This window comes from Triturus cristatus, chromosome 4_1 (genome assembly GCF_964204655.1).
Source record: "Triturus cristatus chromosome 4_1, aTriCri1.1, whole genome shotgun sequence".
Taxonomy (NCBI): Eukaryota; Metazoa; Chordata; class Amphibia; order Caudata; family Salamandridae; genus Triturus; species Triturus cristatus.
Window position 1 is genome coordinate 149,517,386 of NC_140585.1, and position 26,024 is coordinate 149,543,409.

The 26,024-nt window shown below is 36.1% G+C and overlaps 18 non-coding genes across 18 annotated transcripts; all 18 read left to right on the forward strand.

The window, feature by feature from the left end:
• The first annotated feature begins 1,393 nt into the window (after window positions 1-1,393).
• Window positions 1,394-1,484, forward strand: TRNAR-UCU (transfer RNA arginine (anticodon UCU)). The gene is given in 2 exon segments: window positions 1,394-1,430; window positions 1,449-1,484. It is a non-coding gene; the product is annotated as a tRNA-Arg (tRNA).
• A 459-nt stretch (window positions 1,485-1,943) lies between these two features.
• TRNAK-UUU (transfer RNA lysine (anticodon UUU)) lies at window positions 1,944-2,016 on the forward strand. Its single transcript has one exon. It is a non-coding gene; the product is annotated as a tRNA-Lys (tRNA).
• A 1,278-nt stretch (window positions 2,017-3,294) lies between these two features.
• Window positions 3,295-3,385, forward strand: TRNAR-UCU (transfer RNA arginine (anticodon UCU)). The gene is given in 2 exon segments: window positions 3,295-3,331; window positions 3,350-3,385. It is a non-coding gene; the product is annotated as a tRNA-Arg (tRNA).
• An 873-nt stretch (window positions 3,386-4,258) lies between these two features.
• TRNAR-UCU (transfer RNA arginine (anticodon UCU)) lies at window positions 4,259-4,349 on the forward strand. Its single transcript is given in 2 exon segments — window positions 4,259-4,295; window positions 4,314-4,349. It is a non-coding gene; the product is annotated as a tRNA-Arg (tRNA).
• A 1,810-nt stretch (window positions 4,350-6,159) lies between these two features.
• Window positions 6,160-6,250, forward strand: TRNAR-UCU (transfer RNA arginine (anticodon UCU)). Its single transcript is given in 2 exon segments — window positions 6,160-6,196; window positions 6,215-6,250. It is a non-coding gene; the product is annotated as a tRNA-Arg (tRNA).
• Window positions 6,251-8,060: 1,810 nt separating this feature from the next.
• Window positions 8,061-8,151, forward strand: TRNAR-UCU (transfer RNA arginine (anticodon UCU)). Its single transcript is given in 2 exon segments — window positions 8,061-8,097; window positions 8,116-8,151. It is a non-coding gene; the product is annotated as a tRNA-Arg (tRNA).
• Window positions 8,152-8,610: 459 nt separating this feature from the next.
• On the forward strand, window positions 8,611-8,683 carry TRNAK-UUU (transfer RNA lysine (anticodon UUU)). The gene has a single exon. It is a non-coding gene; the product is annotated as a tRNA-Lys (tRNA).
• Window positions 8,684-9,961: 1,278 nt separating this feature from the next.
• Window positions 9,962-10,052, forward strand: TRNAR-UCU (transfer RNA arginine (anticodon UCU)). Its single transcript is given in 2 exon segments — window positions 9,962-9,998; window positions 10,017-10,052. It is a non-coding gene; the product is annotated as a tRNA-Arg (tRNA).
• An 873-nt stretch (window positions 10,053-10,925) lies between these two features.
• On the forward strand, window positions 10,926-11,016 carry TRNAR-UCU (transfer RNA arginine (anticodon UCU)). The gene is given in 2 exon segments: window positions 10,926-10,962; window positions 10,981-11,016. It is a non-coding gene; the product is annotated as a tRNA-Arg (tRNA).
• Window positions 11,017-12,826: 1,810 nt separating this feature from the next.
• On the forward strand, window positions 12,827-12,917 carry TRNAR-UCU (transfer RNA arginine (anticodon UCU)). The gene is given in 2 exon segments: window positions 12,827-12,863; window positions 12,882-12,917. It is a non-coding gene; the product is annotated as a tRNA-Arg (tRNA).
• A 1,810-nt stretch (window positions 12,918-14,727) lies between these two features.
• On the forward strand, window positions 14,728-14,818 carry TRNAR-UCU (transfer RNA arginine (anticodon UCU)). Its single transcript is given in 2 exon segments — window positions 14,728-14,764; window positions 14,783-14,818. It is a non-coding gene; the product is annotated as a tRNA-Arg (tRNA).
• Window positions 14,819-15,691: 873 nt separating this feature from the next.
• On the forward strand, window positions 15,692-15,782 carry TRNAR-UCU (transfer RNA arginine (anticodon UCU)). Its single transcript is given in 2 exon segments — window positions 15,692-15,728; window positions 15,747-15,782. It is a non-coding gene; the product is annotated as a tRNA-Arg (tRNA).
• Window positions 15,783-16,655: 873 nt separating this feature from the next.
• On the forward strand, window positions 16,656-16,746 carry TRNAR-UCU (transfer RNA arginine (anticodon UCU)). Its single transcript is given in 2 exon segments — window positions 16,656-16,692; window positions 16,711-16,746. It is a non-coding gene; the product is annotated as a tRNA-Arg (tRNA).
• A 1,810-nt stretch (window positions 16,747-18,556) lies between these two features.
• TRNAR-UCU (transfer RNA arginine (anticodon UCU)) lies at window positions 18,557-18,647 on the forward strand. The gene is given in 2 exon segments: window positions 18,557-18,593; window positions 18,612-18,647. It is a non-coding gene; the product is annotated as a tRNA-Arg (tRNA).
• Window positions 18,648-19,520: 873 nt separating this feature from the next.
• On the forward strand, window positions 19,521-19,611 carry TRNAR-UCU (transfer RNA arginine (anticodon UCU)). The gene is given in 2 exon segments: window positions 19,521-19,557; window positions 19,576-19,611. It is a non-coding gene; the product is annotated as a tRNA-Arg (tRNA).
• Window positions 19,612-20,484: 873 nt separating this feature from the next.
• TRNAR-UCU (transfer RNA arginine (anticodon UCU)) lies at window positions 20,485-20,575 on the forward strand. The gene is given in 2 exon segments: window positions 20,485-20,521; window positions 20,540-20,575. It is a non-coding gene; the product is annotated as a tRNA-Arg (tRNA).
• A 1,810-nt stretch (window positions 20,576-22,385) lies between these two features.
• TRNAR-UCU (transfer RNA arginine (anticodon UCU)) lies at window positions 22,386-22,476 on the forward strand. Its single transcript is given in 2 exon segments — window positions 22,386-22,422; window positions 22,441-22,476. It is a non-coding gene; the product is annotated as a tRNA-Arg (tRNA).
• A 1,810-nt stretch (window positions 22,477-24,286) lies between these two features.
• TRNAR-UCU (transfer RNA arginine (anticodon UCU)) lies at window positions 24,287-24,377 on the forward strand. Its single transcript is given in 2 exon segments — window positions 24,287-24,323; window positions 24,342-24,377. It is a non-coding gene; the product is annotated as a tRNA-Arg (tRNA).
• Window positions 24,378-26,024: the final 1,647 nt, after the last annotated feature.

Sequence of the window (26,024 nt, forward strand, 5' to 3'; positions counted from 1 at the left end):
GCCAAATTTTGATTAGGTGATTTTGAGGTTTGCTGTATCAGAGCCTGGATAGCTCAGTCGGTAGAGCATCAGACTTTTAATCTGAGGGTCCAGGGTTCAAGTCCCTGTTCAGGCGGTTTGTTTAAAGAAAATGTACTCTAATGACATGCTCTTTTCAGGATCCAATGAACGAGTAGTCCCATTAGAGTAATTGCAAGTTACTCTTAATGGAGCCATTAAATACCCATCGGTTGTGTACCATTTGACAAGAGTTAAGAAGACTTACCGCAACGGTATCATGTCGTTTGAGATGTTGATTATCTTTTCCCCAATTCAATGTTCAAAATGGAACCCTGCTTATAGTTTCCAAATCACTTTATAAAGTTGGTCAACCGCTGATAGCTCATCTTTTTATTTGAGAATTTCTGTTCACCTTGTTGAATCAGGTTGGATCTCTGGTGCAATGGATAGCGGCTTGGGGTTCTAGGCGAATGTAGAGAAAGCATTCAAAGTCTTTGGGTTGGAATACTAGCTGGGTCAGTTTTATCCCTCCTTTATCTTATAACTAATTGAAACAGTAACAAACAATGCCTGCTTCTGCATAACCAGAGACATTTACCAAAACGGCAGTGAAAGAAAGTCTATTTAAACAGACACTGTTTGCTTTGAAAATGTTGCATAATCTATGCCCAAGAGTAAATTTCCAGTTATACTGCTGGACATGTAATTTAGTACCTAGTAATAGTATTTGGCCTTTTACTAATTTCACAATGTCAATTTAGAGACATGATTTCTAAGTCAGCCGAAAATGAGATAGAACGAATTTCAGGATTTAAAATAGATTACGTGTGCTGCTGAAATTTCAAATGCTTGAAATATCAATTAATTATTAAACTCTACATATTTGATTGCTAATATATGTAACCATATTAAGAATTAAAGTGTAGGTTGGTGTGCGTCCACATCATTTTTAGCTGATTTTTAGTTGCAGTGTTGCAGAGCCTGGATAGCTCAGTCGGTAGAGCATCAGACTTTTAATCTGAGGGTCCAGGGTTCAAGTCCCTGTTCAGGCGGTCGGCTACTTTAAAGAAAAAGTATTCTGATTGTACATTCTTTTTGTGTTCCACTGCATGATGAATAAGATATTCCATTACCAAAATTAAAAAAAAACGTCTTTCATGGAGAAGTGAAAAACCCATCTGTCTCATATATCAGATGACGATACACTAAACTTAAGTTGTATGCAGACTTACCAACTGTATCATGTAGTTTGACACGGTGAATAACTTTTACCCAATTCAATATTCAAGATATAGCCATGGTTATAGTATCCAATGAACTTTATAAAGTTGATCAACAGCTCAAAGCTCATTATTTCATTTCTGAATATCTGTGCACCTCATTCATGCAGATTGGCTCTGTGGCGCAATGGATAGCGCATTGGACTTCTAGGTGAATGTTAAGAAGGTATTCAAAGGCTGTGGGTTCGAATCCCACCAGAGTCAGTTTTATCCCTGTTTATTTCATAACTATTTAAAGAAGTTATAAGCGATGCATGCATGCTTCTGCTTCACCAAAATCATTTGCTAAAAAAGGTCAGTAAAAGGAAGTCTATTTTAAAGAGACACCGTTCAATTTGGATAATCTATGCAGAAGAGGAAATTGTCAGCTGTACTGATGAAAATATAATTTACTCGGAAGTAAGATTTTGGGCCCTTCCTTAATTTTACCATGTCAATAAACACATATGAATTTGACGTCAGCAAAAAAAAGAGATAGTAGCAACTTCAGGACTAAAAATAAGGTTACATTTACTGAAGAAATTTCAAATGCTTGAAATATCAATTCATTATTATATTCTAGTGTATTTGGTACCTTCTTCAGGTAACCATCTTAAGAAACATAGCGTTAGTTGGGACACTGCCAAATTTTGATTAGGTGATTTTGAGGTTTGCTGTATCAGAGCCTGGATAGCTCAGTCGGTAGAGCATCAGACTTTTAATCTGAGGGTCCAGGGTTCAAGTCCCTGTTCAGGCAGTTTGTTTAAAGAAAATGTACTCTAATGACATGCTCTTTTCAGGATCCAATGAACGAGTAGTCCCATTAGAGTAATTGCAAGTTACTCTTAATGGAGCCATTAAATACCCATCGGTCGTGTACCATTTGACAAGAGTTAAGAAGACTTACCGCAACGGTATCATGTCGTTTGAGATGTTGATTATCTTTTCCCCAATTCAATGTTCAAAATGGAACCCTGCTTATAGTTTCCAAATCACTTTATAAAGTTGGTCAACCGCTGATAGCTCATCTTTTTATTTGAGAATTTCTGTTCACCTTGTTGAATCAGGTTGGATCTCTGGTGCAATGGATAGCGGCTTGGGGTTCTAGGCGAATGTAGAGAAAGCATTCAAAGTCTTTGGGTTGGAATACTAGCTGGGTCAGTTTTATCCCTCCTTTATCTTATAACTAATTGAAACAGTAACAAACAATGCCTGCTTCTGCATAACCAGAGACATTTACCAAAACGGCAGTGAAAGAAAGTCTATTTAAACAGACACTGTTTGCTTTGAAAATGTTGCATAATCTATGCCCAAGAGTAAATTTCCAGTTATACTGCTGGACATGTAATTTAGTACCTAGTAATAGTATTTGGCCTTTTACTAATTTCACAATGTCAATTTAGAGACATGATTTCTAAGTCAGCCGAAAATGAGATAGAACGAATTTCAGGATTTAAAATAGATTACGTGTGCTGCTGAAATTTCAAATGCTTGAAATATCAATTAATTATTAAACTCTACATATTTGATTGCTAATATATGTAACCATATTAAGAATTAAAGTGTAGGTTGGTGTGCGTCCACATCATTTTTAGCTGATTTTTAGTTGCAGTGTTGCAGAGCCTGGATAGCTCAGTCGGTAGAGCATCAGACTTTTAATCTGAGGGTCCAGGGTTCAAGTCCCTGTTCAGGCGGTCGGCTACTTTAAAGAAAAAGTATTCTGATTGTACATTCTTTTTGTGTTCCACTGCATGATGAATAAGATATTCCATTACCAAAATTAAAAAAAAACGTCTTTCATGGAGAAGTGAAAAACCCATCTGTCTCATATATCAGATGACGATACACTAAACTTAAGTTTTATGCAGACTTACCAACTGTATCATGTAGTTTGACACGGTGAATAACTTTTACCCAATTCAATATTCAAAATATAGCCATGGTTATAGTATCCAATGAACTTTATAAAGTTGATCAACAGCTCAAAGCTCATTATTTCATTTCTGAATATCTGTGCACCTCACTCAAGCAGATTGGCTCTGTGGCGCAATGGATAGCGCATTGGACTTCTAGGTGAATGTCAAGAAGGTATTCAAAGGCTGTGGGTTCGAATCCCACCAGAGTCAGTTTTATCCCTGTTTATTTCATAACTATTTAAAGAAGTTATAAGCGATGCATGCATGCTTCTGCTTCACCAAAATCATTTGCTAAAAAAGGTCAGTAAAAGGAAGTCTATTTTAAAGAGACACCGTTCAATTTGGGTGATCTATGCAGAAGAGGAAATTGTCAGCTGTACTGATGAAAATATAATTTACTCGGAAGTAAGATTTTGGGCCCTTCCTTAATTTTACCATGTCAATAAACACATATGAATTTGACGTCAGCAAAAAAATGAGATAGTAGCAACTTCAGGACTAAAAATAAGGTTACATTTACTGAAGAAATTTCAAATGCTTGAAATATCAATTCATTATTATATTCTAGTGTATTTGGTACCTTCTTCAGGTAACCATCTTAAGAATCATAGCGTTAGTTGGGACGCTGCCAAATTTTGATTAGGTGATTTTGAGGTTTGCTGTATCAGAGCCTGGATAGCTCAGTCAGTAGAGCATCAGACTTTTAATCTGAGGGTCCAGGGTTCAAGTCCCCGTTCAGGCGGTAGGCTACTTTAAAGAAAAAGTATTCTGATTGTACATTCTTTTTGTGTTCCACTGCATGATGAATAAGATATTCCATTACCAAAATTAAAAAAAAATGTCTTTCATGGAGAAGTGAAAAACCCATCTGTCTCATATATCAGATGATGATACACTAAACTTAAGTTGTATGCAGACTTACCAACTGTATCATGTAGTTTGACACGGTGAATAACTTTTACCCAATTCAATATTCAAAATATAGCCATGGTTATAGTATCCAATGAACTTTATAAAGTTGATCAACAGCTCAAAGCTCATTATTTCATTTCTGAATATCTGTGCACCTCACTCAAGCAGATTGGCTCTGTGGCGCAATGGATAGCGCATTGGACTTCTAGGTGAATGTCAAGAAGGTATTCAAAGGCTGTGGGTTCGAATCCCACCAGAGTCAGTTTTATCCCTGTGTATTTCATAACTATTTAAAGAAGTTATAAGCGATGCATGCATGCTTCTGCTTCACCAAAATCATTTGCTAAAAAAGGTCAGTAAAAGGAAGTCTATTTTAAAGAGACACCGTTCAATTTGGGTAATCTATGCAGAAGAGGAAATTGTCAGCTGTACTGATGAAAATATAATTTACTCGGAAGTAAGATTTTGGGCCCTTCCTTAATTTTACCATGTCAATAAACACATATGAATTTGACGTCAGCAAAAAAATGAGATAGTAGCAACTTCAGGACTAAAAATAAGGTTACATTTACTGAAGAAATTTCAAATGCTTGAAATATCAATTCATTATTATATTCTAGTGTATTTGGTACCTTCTTCAGGTAACCATCTTAAGAAACATAGCGTTAGTTGGGACACTGCCAAATTTTGATTAGGTGATTTTGAGGTTTGCTGTATCAGAGCCTGGATAGCTCAGTCGGTAGAGCATCAGACTTTTAATCTGAGGGTCCAGGGTTCAAGTCCCTGTTCAGGCGGTTTGTTTAAAGAAAATGTACTCTAATGACATGCTCTTTTCAGGATCCAATGAACGAGTAGTCCCATTAGAGTAATTGCAAGTTACTCTTAATGGAGCCATTAAATACCCATCGGTCGTGTACCATTTGACAAGAGTTAAGAAGACTTACCGCAACGGTATCATGTCGTTTGAGATGTTGATTATCTTTTCCCCAATTCAATGTTCAAAATGGAACCCTGCTTATAGTTTCCAAATCACTTTATAAAGTTGGTCAACCGCTGATAGCTCGTCTTTTTATTTGAGAATTTCTGTTCACCTTGTTGAATCAGGTTGGATCTCTGGTGCAATGGATAGCGGCTTGGGGTTCTAGGCGAATGTAGAGAAAGCATTCAAAGTCTTTGGGTTGGAATACTAGCTGGGTCAGTTTTATCCCTCCTTTATCTTATAACTAATTGAAACAGTAACAAACAATGCCTGCTTCTGCATAACCAGAGACATTTACCAAAACGGCAGTGAAAGAAAGTCTATTTAAACAGACACTGTTTGCTTTGAAAATGTTGCATAATCTATGCCCAAGAGTAAATTTCCAGTTATACTGCTGGACATGTAATTTAGTACCTAGTAATAGTATTTGGCCTTTTACTAATTTCACAATGTCAATTTAGAGACATGATTTCTAAGTCAGCCGAAAATGAGATAGAACGAATTTCAGGATTTAAAATAGATTACGTGTGCTGCTGAAATTTCAAATGCTTGAAATATCAATTAATTATTAAACTCTACATATTTGATTGCTAATATATGTAACCATATTAAGAATTAAAGTGTAGGTTGGTGTGCGTCCACATCATTTTTAGCTGATTTTTAGTTGCAGTGTTGCAGAGCCTGGATAGCTCAGTCGGTAGAGCATCAGACTTTTAATCTGAGGGTCCAGGGTTCAAGTCCCTGTTCAGGCGGTCGGCTACTTTAAAGAAAAAGTATTCTGATTGTACATTCTTTTTGTGTTCCACTGCATGATGAATAAGATATTCCATTACCAAAATTAAAAAAAAACGTCTTTCATGGAGAAGTGAAAAACCCATCTGTCTCATATATCAGATGACGATACACTAAACTTAAGTTGTATGCAGACTTACCAACTGTATCATGTAGTTTGACACGGTGAATAACTTTTACCCAATTCAATATTCAAGATATAGCCATGGTTATAGTATCCAATGAACTTTATAAAGTTGATCAACAGCTCAAAGCTCATTATTTCATTTCTGAATATCTGTGCACCTCATTCAAGCAGATTGGCTCTGTGGCGCAATGGATAGCGCATTGGACTTCTAGGTGAATGTCAAGAAGGTATTCAAAGGCTGTGGGTTCGAATCCCACCAGAGTCAGTTTTATCCCTGTTTATTTCATAACTATTTAAAGAAGTTATAAGCGATGCATGCATGCTTCTGCTTCACCAAAATCATTTGCTAAAAAAGGTCAGTAAAAGGAAGTCTATTTTAAAGAGACACCGTTCAATTTGGGTAATCTATGCAGAAGAGGAAATTGTCAGCTGTACTGATGAAAATATAATTTACTCGGAAGTAAGATTTTGGGCCCTTCCTTAATTTTACCATGTCAATAAACACATATGAATTTGACGTCAGCAAAAAAATGAGATAGTAGCAACTTCAGGACTAAAAATAAGGTTACATTTACTGAAGAAATTTCAAATGCTTGAAATATCAATTCATTATTATATTCTAGTGTATTTGGTACCTTCTTCAGGTAACCATCTTAAGAAACATAGCGTTAGTTGGGACACTGCCAAATTTTGATTAGGTGATTTTGAGGTTTGCTGTATCAGAGCCTGGATAGCTCAGTCGGTAGAGCATCAGACTTTTAATCTGAGGGTCCAGGGTTCAAGTCCCTGTTCAGGCGGTTTGTTTAAAGAAAATGTACTCTAATGACATGCTCTTTTCAGGATCCAATGAACGAGTAGTCCCATTAGAGTAATTGCAAGTTACTCTTAATGGAGCCATTAAATACCCATCGGTCGTGTACCATTTGACAAGAGTTAAGAAGACTTACCGCAACGGTAACATGTCGTTTGAGATGTTGATTATCTTTTCCCCAATTCAATGTTCAAAATGGAACCCTGCTTATAGTTTCCAAATCACTTTATAAAGTTGGTCAACCGCTGATAGCTCATCTTTTTATTTGAGAATTTCTGTTCACCTTGTTGAATCAGGTTGGATCTCTGGTGCAATGGATAGCGGCTTGGGGTTCTAGGCGAATGTAGAGAAAGCATTCAAAGTCTTTGGGTTGGAATACTAGCTGGGTCAGTTTTATCCCTCCTTTATCTTATAACTAATTGAAACAGTAACAAACAATGCCTGCTTCTGCATAACCAGAGACATTTACCAAAACGGCAGTGAAAGAAAGTCTATTTAAACAGACACTGTTTGCTTTGAAAATGTTGCATAATCTATGCCCAAGAGTAAATTTCCAGTTATACTGCTGGACATGTAATTTAGTACCTAGTAATAGTATTTGGCCTTTTACTAATTTCACAATGTCAATTTAGAGACATGATTTCTAAGTCAGCCGAAAATGAGATAGAACGAATTTCAGGATTTAAAATAGATTACGTGTGCTGCTGAAATTTCAAATGCTTGAAATATCAATTAATTATTAAACTCTACATATTTGATTGCTAATATATGTAACCATATTAAGAATTAAAGTGTAGGTTGGTGTGCGTCCACATCATTTTTAGCTGATTTTTAGTTGCAGTGTTGCAGAGCCTGGATAGCTCAGTCGGTAGAGCATCAGACTTTTAATCTGAGGGTCCAGGGTTCAAGTCCCTGTTCAGGCGGTCGGCTACTTTAAAGAAAAAGTATTCTGATTGTACATTCTTTTTGTGTTCCACTGCATGATGAATAAGATATTCCATTACCAAAATTAAAAAAAAACGTCTTTCATGGAGAAGTGAAAAACCCATCTGTCTCATATATCAGATGACGATACACTAAACTTAAGTTGTATGCAGACTTACCAACTGTATCATGTAGTTTGACACGGTGAATAACTTTTACCCAATTCAATATTCAAGATATAGCCATGGTTATAGTATCCAATGAACTTTATAAAGTTGATCAACAGCTCAAAGCTCATTATTTCATTTCTGAATATCTGTGCACCTCATTCAAGCAGATTGGCTCTGTGGCGCAATGGATAGCGCATTGGACTTCTAGGTGAATGTTAAGAAGGTATTCAAAGGCTGTGGGTTCGAATCCCACCAGAGTCAGTTTTATCCCTGTTTATTTCATAACTATTTAAAGAAGTTATAAGCGATGCATGCATGCTTCTGCTTCACCAAAATCATTTGCTAAAAAAGGTCAGTAAAAGGAAGTCTATTTTAAAGAGACACCGTTCAATTTGGATAATCTATGCAGAAGAGGAAATTGTCAGCTGTACTGATGAAAATATAATTTACTCGGAAGTAAGATTTTGGGCCCTTCCTTAATTTTACCATGTCAATAAACACATATGAATTTGACGTCAGCAAAAAAAAGAGATAGTAGCAACTTCAGGACTAAAAATAAGGTTACATTTACTGAAGAAATTTCAAATGCTTGAAATATCAATTCATTATTATATTCTAGTGTATTTGGTACCTTCTTCAGGTAACCATCTTAAGAAACATAGCGTTAGTTGGGACACTGCCAAATTTTGATTAGGTGATTTTGAGGTTTGCTGTATCAGAGCCTGGATAGCTCAGTCGGTAGAGCATCAGACTTTTAATCTGAGGGTCCAGGGTTCAAGTCCCTGTTCAGGCAGTTTGTTTAAAGAAAATGTACTCTAATGACATGCTCTTTTCAGGATCCAATGAACGAGTAGTCCCATTAGAGTAATTGCAAGTTACTCTTAATGGAGCCATTAAATACCCATCGGTCGTGTACCATTTGACAAGAGTTAAGAAGACTTACCGCAACGGTATCATGTCGTTTGAGATGTTGATTATCTTTTCCCCAATTCAATGTTCAAAATGGAACCCTGCTTATAGTTTCCAAATCACTTTATAAAGTTGGTCAACCGCTGATAGCTCATCTTTTTATTTGAGAATTTCTGTTCACCTTGTTGAATCAGGTTGGATCTCTGGTGCAATGGATAGCGGCTTGGGGTTCTAGGCGAATGTAGAGAAAGCATTCAAAGTCTTTGGGTTGGAATACTAGCTGGGTCAGTTTTATCCCTCCTTTATCTTATAACTAATTGAAACAGTAACAAACAATGCCTGCTTCTGCATAACCAGAGACATTTACCAAAACGGCAGTGAAAGAAAGTCTATTTAAACAGACACTGTTTGCTTTGAAAATGTTGCATAATCTATGCCCAAGAGTAAATTTCCAGTTATACTGCTGGACATGTAATTTAGTACCTAGTAATAGTATTTGGCCTTTTACTAATTTCACAATGTCAATTTAGAGACATGATTTCTAAGTCAGCCGAAAATGAGATAGAACGAATTTCAGGATTTAAAATAGATTACGTGTGCTGCTGAAATTTCAAATGCTTGAAATATCAATTAATTATTAAACTCTACATATTTGATTGCTAATATATGTAACCATATTAAGAATTAAAGTGTAGGTTGGTGTGCGTCCACATCATTTTTAGCTGATTTTTAGTTGCAGTGTTGCAGAGCCTGGATAGCTCAGTCGGTAGAGCATCAGACTTTTAATCTGAGGGTCCAGGGTTCAAGTCCCTGTTCAGGCGGTCGGCTACTTTAAAGAAAAAGCATTCTGATTGTACATTCTTTTTGTGTTCCACTGCATGATGAATAAGATATTCCATTACCAAAATTAAAAAAAAACGTCTTTCATGGAGAAGTGAAAAACCCATCTGTCTCATATATCAGATGACGATACACTAAACTTAAGTTTTATGCAGACTTACCAACTGTATCATGTAGTTTGACACGGTGAATAACTTTTACCCAATTCAATATTCAAAATATAGCCATGGTTATAGTATCCAATGAACTTTATAAAGTTGATCAACAGCTCAAAGCTCATTATTTCATTTCTGAATATCTGTGCACCTCACTCAAGCAGATTGGCTCTGTGGCGCAATGGATAGCGCATTGGACTTCTAGGTGAATGTCAAGAAGGTATTCAAAGGCTGTGGGTTCGAATCCCACCAGAGTCAGTTTTATCCCTGTTTATTTCATAACTATTTAAAGAAGTTATAAGCGATGCATGCATGCTTCTGCTTCACCAAAATCATTTGCTAAAAAAGGTCAGTAAAAGGAAGTCTATTTTAAAGAGACACCGTTCAATTTGGGTGATCTATGCAGAAGAGGAAATTGTCAGCTGTACTGATGAAAATATAATTTACTCGGAAGTAAGATTTTGGGCCCTTCCTTAATTTTACCATGTCAATAAACACATATGAATTTGACGTCAGCAAAAAAATGAGATAGTAGCAACTTCAGGACTAAAAATAAGGTTACATTTACTGAAGAAATTTCAAATGCTTGAAATATCAATTCATTATTATATTCTAGTGTATTTGGTACCTTCTTCAGGTAACCATCTTAAGAATCATAGCGTTAGTTGGGACGCTGCCAAATTTTGATTAGGTGATTTTGAGGTTTGCTGTATCAGAGCCTGGATAGCTCAGTCAGTAGAGCATCAGACTTTTAATCTGAGGGTCCAGGGTTCAAGTCCCCGTTCAGGCGGTAGGCTACTTTAAAGAAAAAGTATTCTGATTGTACATTCTTTTTGTGTTCCACTGCATGATGAATAAGATATTCCATTACCAAAATTAAAAAAAAATGTCTTTCATGGAGAAGTGAAAAACCCATCTGTCTCATATATCAGATGATGATACACTAAACTTAAGTTGTATGCAGACTTACCAACTGTATCATGTAGTTTGACACGGTGAATAACTTTTACCCAATTCAATATTCAAAATATAGCCATGGTTATAGTATCCAATGAACTTTATAAAGTTGATCAACAGCTCAAAGCTCATTATTTCATTTCTGAATATCTGTGCACCTCACTCAAGCAGATTGGCTCTGTGGCGCAATGGATAGCGCATTGGACTTCTAGGTGAATGTCAAGAAGGTATTCAAAGGCTGTGGGTTCGAATCCCACCAGAGTCAGTTTTATCCCTGTGTATTTCATAACTATTTAAAGAAGTTATAAGCGATGCATGCATGCTTCTGCTTCACCAAAATCATTTGCTAAAAAAGGTCAGTAAAAGGAAGTCTATTTTAAAGAGACACCGTTCAATTTGGGTAATCTATGCAGAAGAGGAAATTGTCAGCTGTACTGATGAAAATATAATTTACTCGGAAGTAAGATTTTGGGCCCTTCCTTAATTTTACCATGTCAATAAACACATATGAATTTGACGTCAGCAAAAAAATGAGATAGTAGCAACTTCAGGACTAAAAATAAGGTTACATTTACTGAAGAAATTTCAAATGCTTGAAATATCAATTCATTATTATATTCTAGTGTATTTGGTACCTTCTTCAGGTAACCATCTTAAGAAACATAGCGTTAGTTGGGACACTGCCAAATTTTGATTAGGTGATTTTGAGGTTTGCTGTATCAGAGCCTGGATAGCTCAGTCGGTAGAGCATCAGACTTTTAATCTGAGGGTCCAGGGTTCAAGTCCCTGTTCAGGCGGTTTGTTTAAAGAAAATGTACTCTAATGACATGCTCTTTTCAGGATCCAATGAACGAGTAGTCCCATTAGAGTAATTGCAAGTTACTCTTAATGGAGCCATTAAATACCCATCGGTCGTGTACCATTTGACAAGAGTTAAGAAGACTTACCGCAACGGTATCATGTCGTTTGAGATGTTGATTATCTTTTCCCCAATTCAATGTTCAAAATGGAACCCTGCTTATAGTTTCCAAATCACTTTATAAAGTTGGTCAACCGCTGATAGCTCATCTTTTTATTTGAGAATTTCTGTTCACCTTGTTGAATCAGGTTGGATCTCTGGTGCAATGGATAGCGGCTTGGGGTTCTAGGCGAATGTAGAGAAAGCATTCAAAGTCTTTGGGTTGGAATACTAGCTGGGTCAGTTTTATCCCTCCTTTATCTTATAACTAATTGAAACAGTAACAAACAATGCCTGCTTCTGCATAACCAGAGACATTTACCAAAACGGCAGTGAAAGAAAGTCTATTTAAACAGACACTGTTTGCTTTGAAAATGTTGCATAATCTATGCCCCAGAGTAAATTTCCAGTTATACTGCTGGACATGTAATTTAGTACCTAGTAATAGTATTTGGCCTTTTACTAATTTCACAATGTCAATTTAGAGACATGATTTCTAAGTCAGCCGAAAATGAGATAGAACGAATTTCAGGATTTAAAATAGATTACGTGTGCTGCTGAAATTTCAAATGCTTGAAATATCAATTAATTATTAAACTCTACATATTTGATTGCTAATATATGTAACCATATTAAGAATTAAAGTGTAGGTTGGTGTGCGTCCACATCATTTTTAGCTGATTTTTAGTTGCAGTGTTGCAGAGCCTGGATAGCTCAGTCGGTAGAGCATCAGACTTTTAATCTGAGGGTCCAGGGTTCAAGTCCCTGTTCAGGCGGTCGGCTACTTTAAAGAAAAAGTATTCTGATTGTACATTCTTTTTGTGTTCCACTGCATGATGAATAAGATATTCCATTACCAAAATTAAAAAAAAACGTCTTTCATGGAGAAGTGAAAAACCCATCTGTCTCATATATCAGATGACGATACACTAAACTTAAGTTGTATGCAGACTTACCAACTGTATCATGTAGTTTGACACGGTGAATAACTTTTACCCAATTCAATATTCAAGATATAGCCATGGTTATAGTATCCAATGAACTTTATAAAGTTGATCAACAGCTCAAAGCTCATTATTTCATTTCTGAATATCTGTGCACCTCATTCAAGCAGATTGGCTCTGTGGCGCAATGGATAGCGCATTGGACTTCTAGGTGAATGTCAAGAAGGTATTCAAAGGCTGTGGGTTCGAATCCCACCAGAGTCAGTTTTATCCCTGTTTATTTCATAACTATTTAAAGAAGTTATAAGCGATGCATGCATGCTTCTGCTTCACCAAAATCATTTGCTAAAAAAGGTCAGTAAAAGGAAGTCTATTTTAAAGAGACACCGTTCAATTTGGGTAATCTATGCAGAAGAGGAAATTGTCAGCTGTACTGATGAAAATATAATTTACTCGGAAGTAAGATTTTGGGCCCTTCCTTAATTTTACCATGTCAATAAACACATATGAATTTGACGTCAGCAAAAAAATGAGATAGTAGCAACTTCAGGACTAAAAATAAGGTTACATTTACTGAAGAAATTTCAAATGCTTGAAATATCAATTCATTATTATATTCTAGTGTATTTGGTACCTTCTTCAGGTAACCATCTTAAGAAACATAGCGTTAGTTGGGACACTGCCAAATTTTGATTAGGTGATTTTGAGGTTTGCTGTATCAGAGCCTGGATAGCTCAGTCGGTAGAGCATCAGACTTTTAATCTGAGGGTCCAGGGTTCAAGTCCCTGTTCAGGCGGTTTGTTTAAAGAAAATGTACTCTAATGACATGCTCTTTTCAGGATCCAATGAACGAGTAGTCCCATTAGAGTAATTGCAAGTTACTCTTAATGGAGCCATTAAATACCCATCGGTCGTGTACCATTTGACAAGAGTTAAGAAGACTTACCGCAACGGTATCATGTCGTTTGAGATGTTGATTATCTTTTCCCCAATTCAATGTTCAAAATGGAACCCTGCTTATAGTTTCCAAATCACTTTATAAAGTTGGTCAACCGCTGATAGCTCATCTTTTTATTTGAGAATTTCTGTTCACCTTGTTGAATCAGGTTGGATCTCTGGTGCAATGGATAGCGGCTTGGGGTTCTAGGCGAATGTAGAGAAAGCATTCAAAGTCTTTGGGTTGGAATACTAGCTGGGTCAGTTTTATCCCTCCTTTATCTTATAACTAATTGAAACAGTAACAAACAATGCCTGCTTCTGCATAACCAGAGACATTTACCAAAACGGCAGTGAAAGAAAGTCTATTTAAACAGACACTGTTTGCTTTGAAAATGTTGCATAATCTATGCCCAAGAGTAAATTTCCAGTTATACTGCTGGACATGTAATTTAGTACCTAGTAATAGTATTTGGCCTTTTACTAATTTCACAATGTCAATTTAGAGACATGATTTCTAAGTCAGCCGAAAATGAGATAGAACGAATTTCAGGATTTAAAATAGATTACGTGTGCTGCTGAAATTTCAAATGCTTGAAATATCAATTAATTATTAAACTCTACATATTTGATTGCTAATATATGTAACCATATTAAGAATTAAAGTGTAGGTTGGTGTGCGTCCACATCATTTTTAGCTGATTTTTAGTTGCAGTGTTGCAGAGCCTGGATAGCTCAGTCGGTAGAGCATCAGACTTTTAATCTGAGGGTCCAGGGTTCAAGTCCCTGTTCAGGCGGTCGGCTACTTTAAAGAAAAAGTATTCTGATTGTACATTCTTTTTGTGTTCCACTGCATGATGAATAAGATATTCCATTACCAAAATTAAAAAAAAACGTCTTTCATGGAGAAGTGAAAAACCCATCTGTCTCATATATCAGATGACGATACACTAAACTTAAGTTTTATGCAGACTTACCAACTGTATCATGTAGTTTGACACGGTGAATAACTTTTACCCAATTCAATATTCAAAATATAGCCATGGTTATAGTATCCAATGAACTTTATAAAGTTGATCAACAGCTCAAAGCTCATTATTTCATTTCTGAATATCTGTGCACCTCACTCAAGCAGATTGGCTCTGTGGCGCAATGGATAGCGCATTGGACTTCTAGGTGAATGTCAAGAAGGTATTCAAAGGCTGTGGGTTCGAATCCCACCAGAGTCAGTTTTATCCCTGTTTATTTCATAACTATTTAAAGAAGTTATAAGCGATGCATGCATGCTTCTGCTTCACCAAAATCATTTGCTAAAAAAGGTCAGTAAAAGGAAGTCTATTTTAAAGAGACACCGTTCAATTTGGGTGATCTATGCAGAAGAGGAAATTGTCAGCTGTACTGATGAAAATATAATTTACTCGGAAGTAAGATTTTGGGCCCTTCCTTAATTTTACCATGTCAATAAACACATATGAATTTGACGTCAGCAAAAAAATGAGATAGTAGCAACTTCAGGACTAAAAATAAGGTTACATTTACTGAAGAAATTTCAAATGCTTGAAATATCAATTCATTATTATATTCTAGTGTATTTGGTACCTTCTTCAGGTAACCATCTTATGAAACATAGCGTTAGTTGGGACACTGCCAAATTTTGATTAGGTGATTTTGAGGTTTGCTGTATCAGAGCCTGGATAGCTCAGTCGGTAGAGCATCAGACTTTTAATCTGAGGGTCCAGGGTTCAAGTCCCCGTTCAGGCGGTAGGCTACTTTAAAGAAAAAGTATTCTGATTGTACATTCTTTTTGTGTTCCACTGCATGATGAATAAGATATTCCATTACCAAAATTAAAAAAAAATGTCTTTCATGGAGAAGTGAAAAACCCATCTGTCTCATATATCAGATGATGATACACTAAACTTAAGTTGTATGCAGACTTACCAACTGTATCATGTAGTTTGACACGGTGAATAACTTTTACCCAATTCAATATTCAAAATATAGCCATGGTTATAGTATCCAATGAACTTTATAAAGTTGATCAACAGCTCAAAGCTCATTATTTCATTTCTGAATATCTGTGCACCTCACTCAAGCAGATTGGCTCTGTGGCGCAATGGATAGCGCATTGGACTTCTAGGTGAATGTCAAGAAGGTATTTAAAGGCTGTGGGTTCGAATCCCACCAGAGTCAGTTTTATCCCTGTGTATTTCATAACTATTTAAAGAAGTTATAAGCGATGCATGCATGCTTCTGCTTCACCAAAATCATTTGCTAAAAAAGGTCAGTAAAAGGAAGTCTATTTTAAAGAGACACCGTTCAATTTGGGTAATCTATGCAGAAGAGGAAATTGTCAGCTGTACTGATGAAAATATAATTTACTCGGAAGTAAGATTTTGGGCCCTTCCTTAATTTTACCATGTCAATAAACACATATGAATTTGACGTCAGCAAAAAAATGAGATAGTAGCAACTTCAGGACTAAAAATAAGGTTACATTTACTGAAGAAATTTCAAATGCTTGAAATATCAATTCATTATTATATTCTAGTGTATTTGGTACCTTCTTCAGGTAACCATCTTAAGAAACATAGCGTTAGTTGGGACACTGCCAAATTTTGATTAGGTGATTTTGAGGTTTGCTGTATCAGAGCCTGGATAGCTCAGTCGGTAGAGCATCAGACTTTTAATCTGAGGGTCCAGGGTTCAAGTCCCCGTTCAGGCGGTAGGCTACTTTAAAGAAAAAGTATTCTGATTGTACATTCTTTTTGTGTTCCACTGCATGATGAATAAGATATTCCATTACCAAAATTAAAAAAAAATGTCTTTCATGGAGAAGTGAAAAACCCATCTGTCTCATATATCAGATGATGATACACTAAACTTAAGTTGTATGCAGACTTACCAACTGTATCATGTAGTTTGACACGGTGAATAACTTTTACCCAATTCAATATTCAAAATATAGCCATGGTTATAGTATCCAATGAACTTTATAAAGTTGATCAACAGCTCAAAGCTCATTATTTCATTTCTGAATATCTGTGCACCTCACTCAAGCAGATTGGCTCTGTGGCGCAATGGATAGCGCATTGGACTTCTAGGTGAATGTCAAGAAGGTATTTAAAGGCTGTGGGTTCGAATCCCACCAGAGTCAGTTTTATCCCTGTGTATTTCATAACTATTTAAAGAAGTTATAAGCGATGCATGCATGCTTCTGCTTCACCAAAATCATTTGCTAAAAAAGGTCAGTAAAAGGAAGTCTATTTTAAAGAGACACCGTTCAATTTGGGTAATCTATGCAGAAGAGGAAATTGTCAGCTGTACTGATGAAAATATAATTTACTCGGAAGTAAGATTTTGGGCCCTTCCTTAATTTTACCATGTCAATAAACACATATGAATTTGACGTCAGCAAAAAAATGAGATAGTAGCAACTTCAGGACTAAAAATAAGGTTACATTTACTGAAGAAATTTCAAATGCTTGAAATATCAATTCATTATTATATTCTAGTGTATTTGGTACCTTCTTCAGGTAACCATCTTAAGAAACATAGCGTTAGTTGGGACACTGCCAAATTTTGATTAGGTGATTTTGAGGTTTGCTGTATCAGAGCCTGGATAGCTCAGTCGGTAGAGCATCAGACTTTTAATCTGAGGGTCCAGGGTTCAAGTCCCTGTTCAGGCGGTTTGTTTAAAGAAAATGTACTCTAATGACATGCTCTTTTCAGGATCCAATGAACGAGTAGTCCCATTAGAGTAATTGCAAGTTACTCTTAATGGAGCCATTAAATACCCATCGGTCGTGTACCATTTGACAAGAGTTAAGAAGACTTACCGCAACGGTATCATGTCGTTTGAGATGTTGATTATCTTTTCCCCAATTCAATGTTCAAAATGGAACCCTGCTTATAGTTTCCAAATCACTTTATAAAGTTGGTCAACCGCTGATAGCTCATCTTTTTATTTGAGAATTTCTGTTCACCTTGTTGAATCAGGTTGGATCTCTTGGGCAATGGATAGCGGCTTGGGGTTCTAGGCGAATGTAGAGAAAGCATTCAAAGTCTTTGGGTTGGAATACTAGCTGGGTCAGTTTTATCCCTCCTTTATCTTATAACTAATTGAAACAGTAACAAACAATGCCTGCTTCTGCATAACCAGAGACATTTACCAAAACGGCAGTGAAAGAAAGTCTATTTAAACAGACACTGTTTGCTTTGAAAATGTTGCATAATCTATGCCCAAGAGTAAATTTCCAGTTATACTGCTGGACATGTAATTTAGTACCTAGTAATAGTATTTGGCCTTTTACTAATTTCACAATGTCAATTTAGAGACATGATTTCTAAGTCAGCCGAAAATGAGATAGAACGAATTTCAGGATTTAAAATAGATTACGTGTGCTGCTGAAATTTCAAATGCTTGAAATATCAATTAATTATTAAACTCTACATATTTGATTGCTAATATATGTAACCATATTAAGAATTAAAGTGTAGGTTGGTGTGCGTCCACATCATTTTTAGCTGATTTTTAGTTGCAGTGTTGCAGAGCCTGGATAGCTCAGTCGGTAGAGCATCAGACTTTTAATCTGAGGGTCCAGGGTTCAAGTCCCTGTTCAGGCGGTCGGCTACTTTAAAGAAAAAGTATTCTGATTGTACATTCTTTTTGTGTTCCACTGCATGATGAATAAGATATTCCATTACCAAAATTAAAAAAAAACGTCTTTCATGGAGAAGTGAAAAACCCATCTGTCTCATATATCAGATGACGATACACTAAACTTAAGTTTTATGCAGACTTACCAACTGTATCATGTAGTTTGACACGGTGAATAACTTTTACCCAATTCAATATTCAAAATATAGCCATGGTTATAGTATCCAATGAACTTTATAAAGTTGATCAACAGCTCAAAGCTCATTATTTCATTTCTGAATATCTGTGCACCTCACTCAAGCAGATTGGCTCTGTGGCGCAATGGATAGCGCATTGGACTTCTAGGTGAATGTCAAGAAGGTATTCAAAGGCTGTGGGTTCGAATCCCACCAGAGTCAGTTTTATCCCTGTTTATTTCATAACTATTTAAAGAAGTTATAAGCGATGCATGCATGCTTCTGCTTCACCAAAATCATTTGCTAAAAAAGGTCAGTAAAAGGAAGTCTATTTTAAAGAGACACCGTTCAATTTGGGTGATCTATGCAGAAGAGGAAATTGTCAGCTGTACTGATGAAAATATAATTTACTCGGAAGTAAGATTTTGGGCCCTTCCTTAATTTTACCATGTCAATAAACACATATGAATTTGACGTCAGCAAAAAAATGAGATAGTAGCAACTTCAGGACTAAAAATAAGGTTACATTTACTGAAGAAATTTCAAATGCTTGAAATATCAATTCATTATTATATTCTAGTGTATTTGGTACCTTCTTCAGGTAACCATCTTATGAAACATAGCGTTAGTTGGGACACTGCCAAATTTTGATTAGGTGATTTTGAGGTTTGCTGTATCAGAGCCTGGATAGCTCAGTCGGTAGAGCATCAGACTTTTAATCTGAGGGTCCAGGGTTCAAGTCCCCGTTCAGGCGGTAGGCTACTTTAAAGAAAAAGTATTCTGATTGTACATTCTTTTTGTGTTCCACTGCATGATGAATAAGATATTCCATTACCAAAATTAAAAAAAAATGTCTTTCATGGAGAAGTGAAAAACCCATCTGTCTCATATATCAGATGATGATACACTAAACTTAAGTTGTATGCAGACTTACCAACTGTATCATGTAGTTTGACACGGTGAATAACTTTTACCCAATTCAATATTCAAAATATAGCCATGGTTATAGTATCCAATGAACTTTATAAAGTTGATCAACAGCTCAAAGCTCATTATTTCATTTCTGAATATCTGTGCACCTCACTCAAGCAGATTGGCTCTGTGGCGCAATGGATAGCGCATTGGACTTCTAGGTGAATGTCAAGAAGGTATTTAAAGGCTGTGGGTTCGAATCCCACCAGAGTCAGTTTTATCCCTGTGTATTTCATAACTATTTAAAGAAGTTATAAGCGATGCATGCATGCTTCTGCTTCACCAAAATCATTTGCTAAAAAAGGTCAGTAAAAGGAAGTCTATTTTAAAGAGACACCGTTCAATTTGGGTAATCTATGCAGAAGAGGAAATTGTCAGCTGTACTGATGAAAATATAATTTACTCGGAAGTAAGATTTTGGGCCCTTCCTTAATTTTACCATGTCAATAAACACATATGAATTTGACGTCAGCAAAAAAATGAGATAGTAGCAACTTCAGGACTAAAAATAAGGTTACATTTACTGAAGAAATTTCAAATGCTTGAAATATCAATTCATTATTATATTCTAGTGTATTTGGTACCTTCTTCAGGTAACCATCTTAAGAAACATAGCGTTAGTTGGGACACTGCCAAATTTTGATTAGGTGATTTTGAGGTTTGCTGTATCAGAGCCTGGATAGCTCAGTCGGTAGAGCATCAGACTTTTAATCTGAGGGTCCAGGGTTCAAGTCCCCGTTCAGGCGGTAGGCTACTTTAAAGAAAAAGTATTCTGATTGTACATTCTTTTTGTGTTCCACTGCATGATGAATAAGATATTCCATTACCAAAATTAAAAAAAAATGTCTTTCATGGAGAAGTGAAAAACCCATCTGTCTCATATATCAGATGATGATACACTAAACTTAAGTTGTATGCAGACTTACCAACTGTATCATGTAGTTTGACACGGTGAATAACTTTTACCCAATTCAATATTCAAAATATAGCCATGGTTATAGTATCCAATGAACTTTATAAAGTTGATCAACAGCTCAAAGCTCATTATTTCATTTCTGAATATCTGTGCACCTCACTCAAGCAGATTGGCTCTGTGGCGCAATGGATAGCGCATTGGACTTCTAGGTGAATGTCAAGAAGGTATTTAAAGGCTGTGGGTTCGAATCCCACCAGAGTCAGTTTTATCCCTGTGTATTTCATAACTATTTAAAGAAGTTATAAGCGATGCATGCATGCTTCTGCTTCACCAAAATCATTTGCTAAAAAAGGTCAGTAAAAGGAAGTCTATTTTAAAGAGACACCGTTCAATTTGGGTAATCTATGCAGAAGAGGAAATTGTCAGCTGTACTGATGAAAATATAATTTACTCGGAAGTAAGATTTTGGGCCCTTCCTTAATTTTACCATGTCAATAAACACATATGAATTTGACGTCAGCAAAAAAATGAGATAGTAGCAACTTCAGGACTAAAAATAAGGTTACATTTACTGAAGAAATTTCAAATGCTTGAAATATCAATTCATTATTATATTCTAGTGTATTTGGTACCTTCTTCAGGTAACCATCTTAAGAAACATAGCGTTAGTTGGGACACTGCCAAATTTTGATTAGGTGATTTTGAGGTTTGCTGTATCAGAGCCTGGATAGCTCAGTCGGTAGAGCATCAGACTTTTAATCTGAGGGTCCAGGGTTCAAGTCCCTGTTCAGGCGGTTTGTTTAAAGAAAATGTACTCTAATGACATGCTCTTTTCAGGATCCAATGAACGAGTAGTCCCATTAGAGTAATTGCAAGTTACTCTTAATGGAGCCATTAAATACCCATCGGTCGTGTACCATTTGACAAGAGTTAAGAAGACTTACCGCAACGGTATCATGTCGTTTGAGATGTTGATTATCTTTTCCCCAATTCAATGTTCAAAATGGAACCCTGCTTATAGTTTCCAAATCACTTTATAAAGTTGGTCAACCGCTGATAGCTCATCTTTTTATTTGAGAATTTCTGTTCACCTTGTTGAATCAGGTTGGATCTCTTGGGCAATGGATAGCGGCTTGGGGTTCTAGGCGAATGTAGAGAAAGCATTCAAAGTCTTTGGGTTGGAATACTAGCTGGGTCAGTTTTATCCCTCCTTTATCTTATAACTAATTGAAACAGTAACAAACAATGCCTGCTTCTGCATAACCAGAGACATTTACCAAAACGGCAGTGAAAGAAAGTCTATTTAAACAGACACTGTTTGCTTTGAAAATGTTGCATAATCTATGCCCAAGAGTAAATTTCCAGTTATACTGCTGGACATGTAATTTAGTACCTAGTAATAGTATTTGGCCTTTTACTAATTTCACAATGTCAATTTAGAGACATGATTTCTAAGTCAGCCGAAAATGAGATAGAACGAATTTCAGGATTTAAAATAGATTACGTGTGCTGCTGAAATTTCAAATGCTTGAAATATCAATTAATTATTAAACTCTACATATTTGATTGCTAATATATGTAACCATATTAAGAATTAAAGTGTAGGTTGGTGTGCGTCCACATCATTTTTAGCTGATTTTTAGTTGCAGTGTTGCAGAGCCTGGATAGCTCAGTCGGTAGAGCATCAGACTTTTAATCTGAGGGTCCAGGGTTCAAGTCCCTGTTCAGGCGGTCGGCTACTTTAAAGAAAAAGTATTCTGATTGTACATTCTTTTTGTGTTCCACTGCATGATGAATAAGATATTCCATTACCAAAATTAAAAAAAAACGTCTTTCATGGAGAAGTGAAAAACCCATCTGTCTCATATATCAGATGACGATACACTAAACTTAAGTTGTATGCAGACTTACCAACTGTATCATGTAGTTTGACACGGTGAATAACTTTTACCCAATTCAATATTCAAGATATAGCCATGGTTATAGTATCCAATGAACTTTATAAAGTTGATCAACAGCTCAAAGCTCATTATTTCATTTCTGAATATCTGTGCACCTCATTCAAGCAGATTGGCTCTGTGGCGCAATGGATAGCGCATTGGACTTCTAGGTGAATGTCAAGAAGGTATTCAAAGGCTGTGGGTTCGAATCCCACCAGAGTCAGTTTTATCCCTGTTTATTTCATAACTATTTAAAGAAGTTATAAGCGATGCATGCATGCTTCTGCTTCACCAAAATCATTTGCTAAAAAAGGTCAGTAAAAGGAAGTCTATTTTAAAGAGACACCGTTCAATTTGGGTAATCTATGCAGAAGAGGAAATTGTCAGCTGTACTGATGAAAATATAATTTACTCGGAAGTAAGATTTTGGGCCCTTCCTTAATTTTACCATGTCAATAAACACATATGAATTTGACGTCAGCAAAAAAATGAGATAGTAGCAACTTCAGGACTAAAAATAAGGTTACATTTACTGAAGAAATTTCAAATGCTTGAAATATCAATTCATTATTATATTCTAGTGTATTTGGTACCTTCTTCAGGTAACCATCTTAAGAAACATAGCGTTAGTTGGGACACTGCCAAATTTTGATTAGGTGATTTTGAGGTTTGCTGTATCAGAGCCTGGATAGCTCAGTCGGTAGAGCATCAGACTTTTAATCTGAGGGTCCAGGGTTCAAGTCCCTGTTCAGGCGGTTTGTTTAAAGAAAATGTACTCTAATGACATGCTCTTTTCAGGATCCAATGAACGAGTAGTCCCATTAGAGTAATTGCAAGTTACTCTTAATGGAGCCATTAAATACCCATCGGTCGTGTACCATTTGACAAGAGTTAAGAAGACTTACCGCAACGGTATCATGTCGTTTGAGATGTTGATTATCTTTTCCCCAATTCAATGTTCAAAATGGAACCCTGCTTATAGTTTCCAAATCACTTTATAAAGTTGGTCAACCGCTGATAGCTCATCTTTTTATTTGAGAATTTCTGTTCACCTTGTTGAATCAGGTTGGATCTCTGGTGCAATGGATAGCGGCTTGGGGTTCTAGGCGAATGTAGAGAAAGCATTCAAAGTCTTTGGGTTGGAATACTAGCTGGGTCAGTTTTATCCCTCCTTTATCTTATAACTAATTGAAACAGTAACAAACAATGCCTGCTTCTGCATAACCAGAGACATTTACCAAAACGGCAGTGAAAGAAAGTCTATTTAAACAGACACTGTTTGCTTTGAAAATGTTGCATAATCTATGCCCAAGAGTAAATTTCCAGTTATACTGCTGGACATGTAATTTAGTACCTAGTAATAGTATTTGGCCTTTTACTAATTTCACAATGTCAATTTAGAGACATGATTTCTAAGTCAGCCGAAAATGAGATAGAACGAATTTCAGGATTTAAAATAGATTACGTGTGCTGCTGAAATTTCAAATGCTTGAAATATCAATTAATTATTAAACTCTACATATTTGATTGCTAATATATGTAACCATATTAAGAATTAAAGTGTAGGTTGGTGTGCGTCCACATCATTTTTAGCTGATTTTTAGTTGCAGTGTTGCAGAGCCTGGATAGCTCAGTCGGTAGAGCATCAGACTTTTAATCTGAGGGTCCAGGGTTCAAGTCCCTGTTCAGGCGGTCGGCTACTTTAAAGAAAAAGTATTCTGATTGTACATTCTTTTTGTGTTCCACTGCATGATGAATAAGATATTCCATTACCAAAATTAAAAAAAAACGTCTTTCATGGAGAAGTGAAAAACCCATCTGTCTCATATATCAGATGACGATACACTAAACTTAAGTTGTATGCAGACTTACCAACTGTATCATGTAGTTTGACACGGTGAATAACTTTTACCCAATTCAATATTCAAGATATAGCCATGGTTATAGTATCCAATGAACTTTATAAAGTTGATCAACAGCTCAAAGCTCATTATTTCATTTCTGAATATCTGTGCACCTCATTCAAGCAGATTGGCTCTGTGGCGCAATGGATAGCGCATTGGACTTCTAGGTGAATGTCAAGAAGGTATTCAAAGGCTGTGGGTTCGAATCCCACCAGAGTCAGTTTTATCCCTGTTTATTTCATAACTATTTAAAGAAGTTATAAGCGATGCATGCATGCTTCTGCTTCACCAAAATCATTTGCTAAAAAAGGTCAGTAAAAGGAAGTCTATTTTAAAGAGACACCGTTCAATTTGGGTAATCTATGCAGAAGAGGAAATTGTCAGCTGTACTGATGAAAATATAATTTACTCGGAAGTAAGATTTTGGGCCCTTCCTTAATTTTACCATGTCAATAAACACATATGAATTTGACGTCAGCAAAAAAATGAGATAGTAGCAACTTCAGGACTAAAAATAAGGTTACATTTACTGAAGAAATTTCAAATGCTTGAAATATCAATTCATTATTATATTCTAGTGTATTTGGTACCTTCTTCAGGTAACCATCTTAAGAAACATAGCGTTAGTTGGGACACTGCCAAATTTTGATTAGGTGATTTTGAGGTTTGCTGTATCAGAGCCTGGATAGCTCAGTCGGTAGAGCATCAGACTTTTAATCTGAGGGTCCAGGGTTCAAGTCCCTGTTCAGGCGGTTTGTTTAAAGAAAATGTACTCTAATGACATGCTCTTTTCAGGATCCAATGAACGAGTAGTCCCATTAGAGTAATTGCAAGTTACTCTTAATGGAGCCATTAAATACCCATCGGTCGTGTACCATTTGACAAGAGTTAAGAAGACTTACCGCAACGGTATCATGTCGTTTGAGATGTTGATTATCTTTTCCCCAATTCAATGTTCAAAATGGAACCCTGCTTATAGTTTCCAAATCACTTTATAAAGTTGGTCAACCGCTGATAGCTCATCTTTTTATTTGAGAATTTCTGTTCACCTTGTTGAATCAGGTTGGATCTCTGGTGCAATGGATAGCGGCTTGGGGTTCTAGGCGAATGTAGAGAAAGCATTCAAAGTCTTTGGGTTGGAATACTAGCTGGGTCAGTTTTATCCCTCCTTTATCTTATAACTAATTGAAACAGTAACAAACAATGCCTGCTTCTGCATAACCAGAGACATTTACCAAAACGGCAGTGAAAGAAAGTCTATTTAAACAGACACTGTTTGCTTTGAAAATGTTGCATAATCTATGCCCAAGAGTAAATTTCCAGTTATACTGCTGGACATGTAATTTAGTACCTAGTAATAGTATTTGGCCTTTTACTAATTTCACAATGTCAATTTAGAGACATGATTTCTAAGTCAGCCGAAAATGAGATAGAACGAATTTCAGGATTTAAAATAGATTACGTGTGCTGCTGAAATTTCAAATGCTTGAAATATCAATTAATTATTAAACTCTACATATTTGATTGCTAATATATGTAACCATATTAAGAATTAAAGTGTAGGTTGGTGTGCGTCCACATCATTTTTAGCTGATTTTTAGTTGCAGTGTTGCAGAGCCTGGATAGCTCAGTCGGTAGAGCATCAGACTTTTAATCTGAGGGTCCAGGGTTCAAGTCCCTGTTCAGGCGGTCGGCTACTTTAAAGAAAAAGTATTCTGATTGTACATTCTTTTTGTGTTCCACTGCATGATGAATAAGATATTCCATTACCAAAATTAAAAAAAAACGTCTTTCATGGAGAAGTGAAAAACCCATCTGTCTCATATATCAGATGACGATACACTAAACTTAAGTTGTATGCAGACTT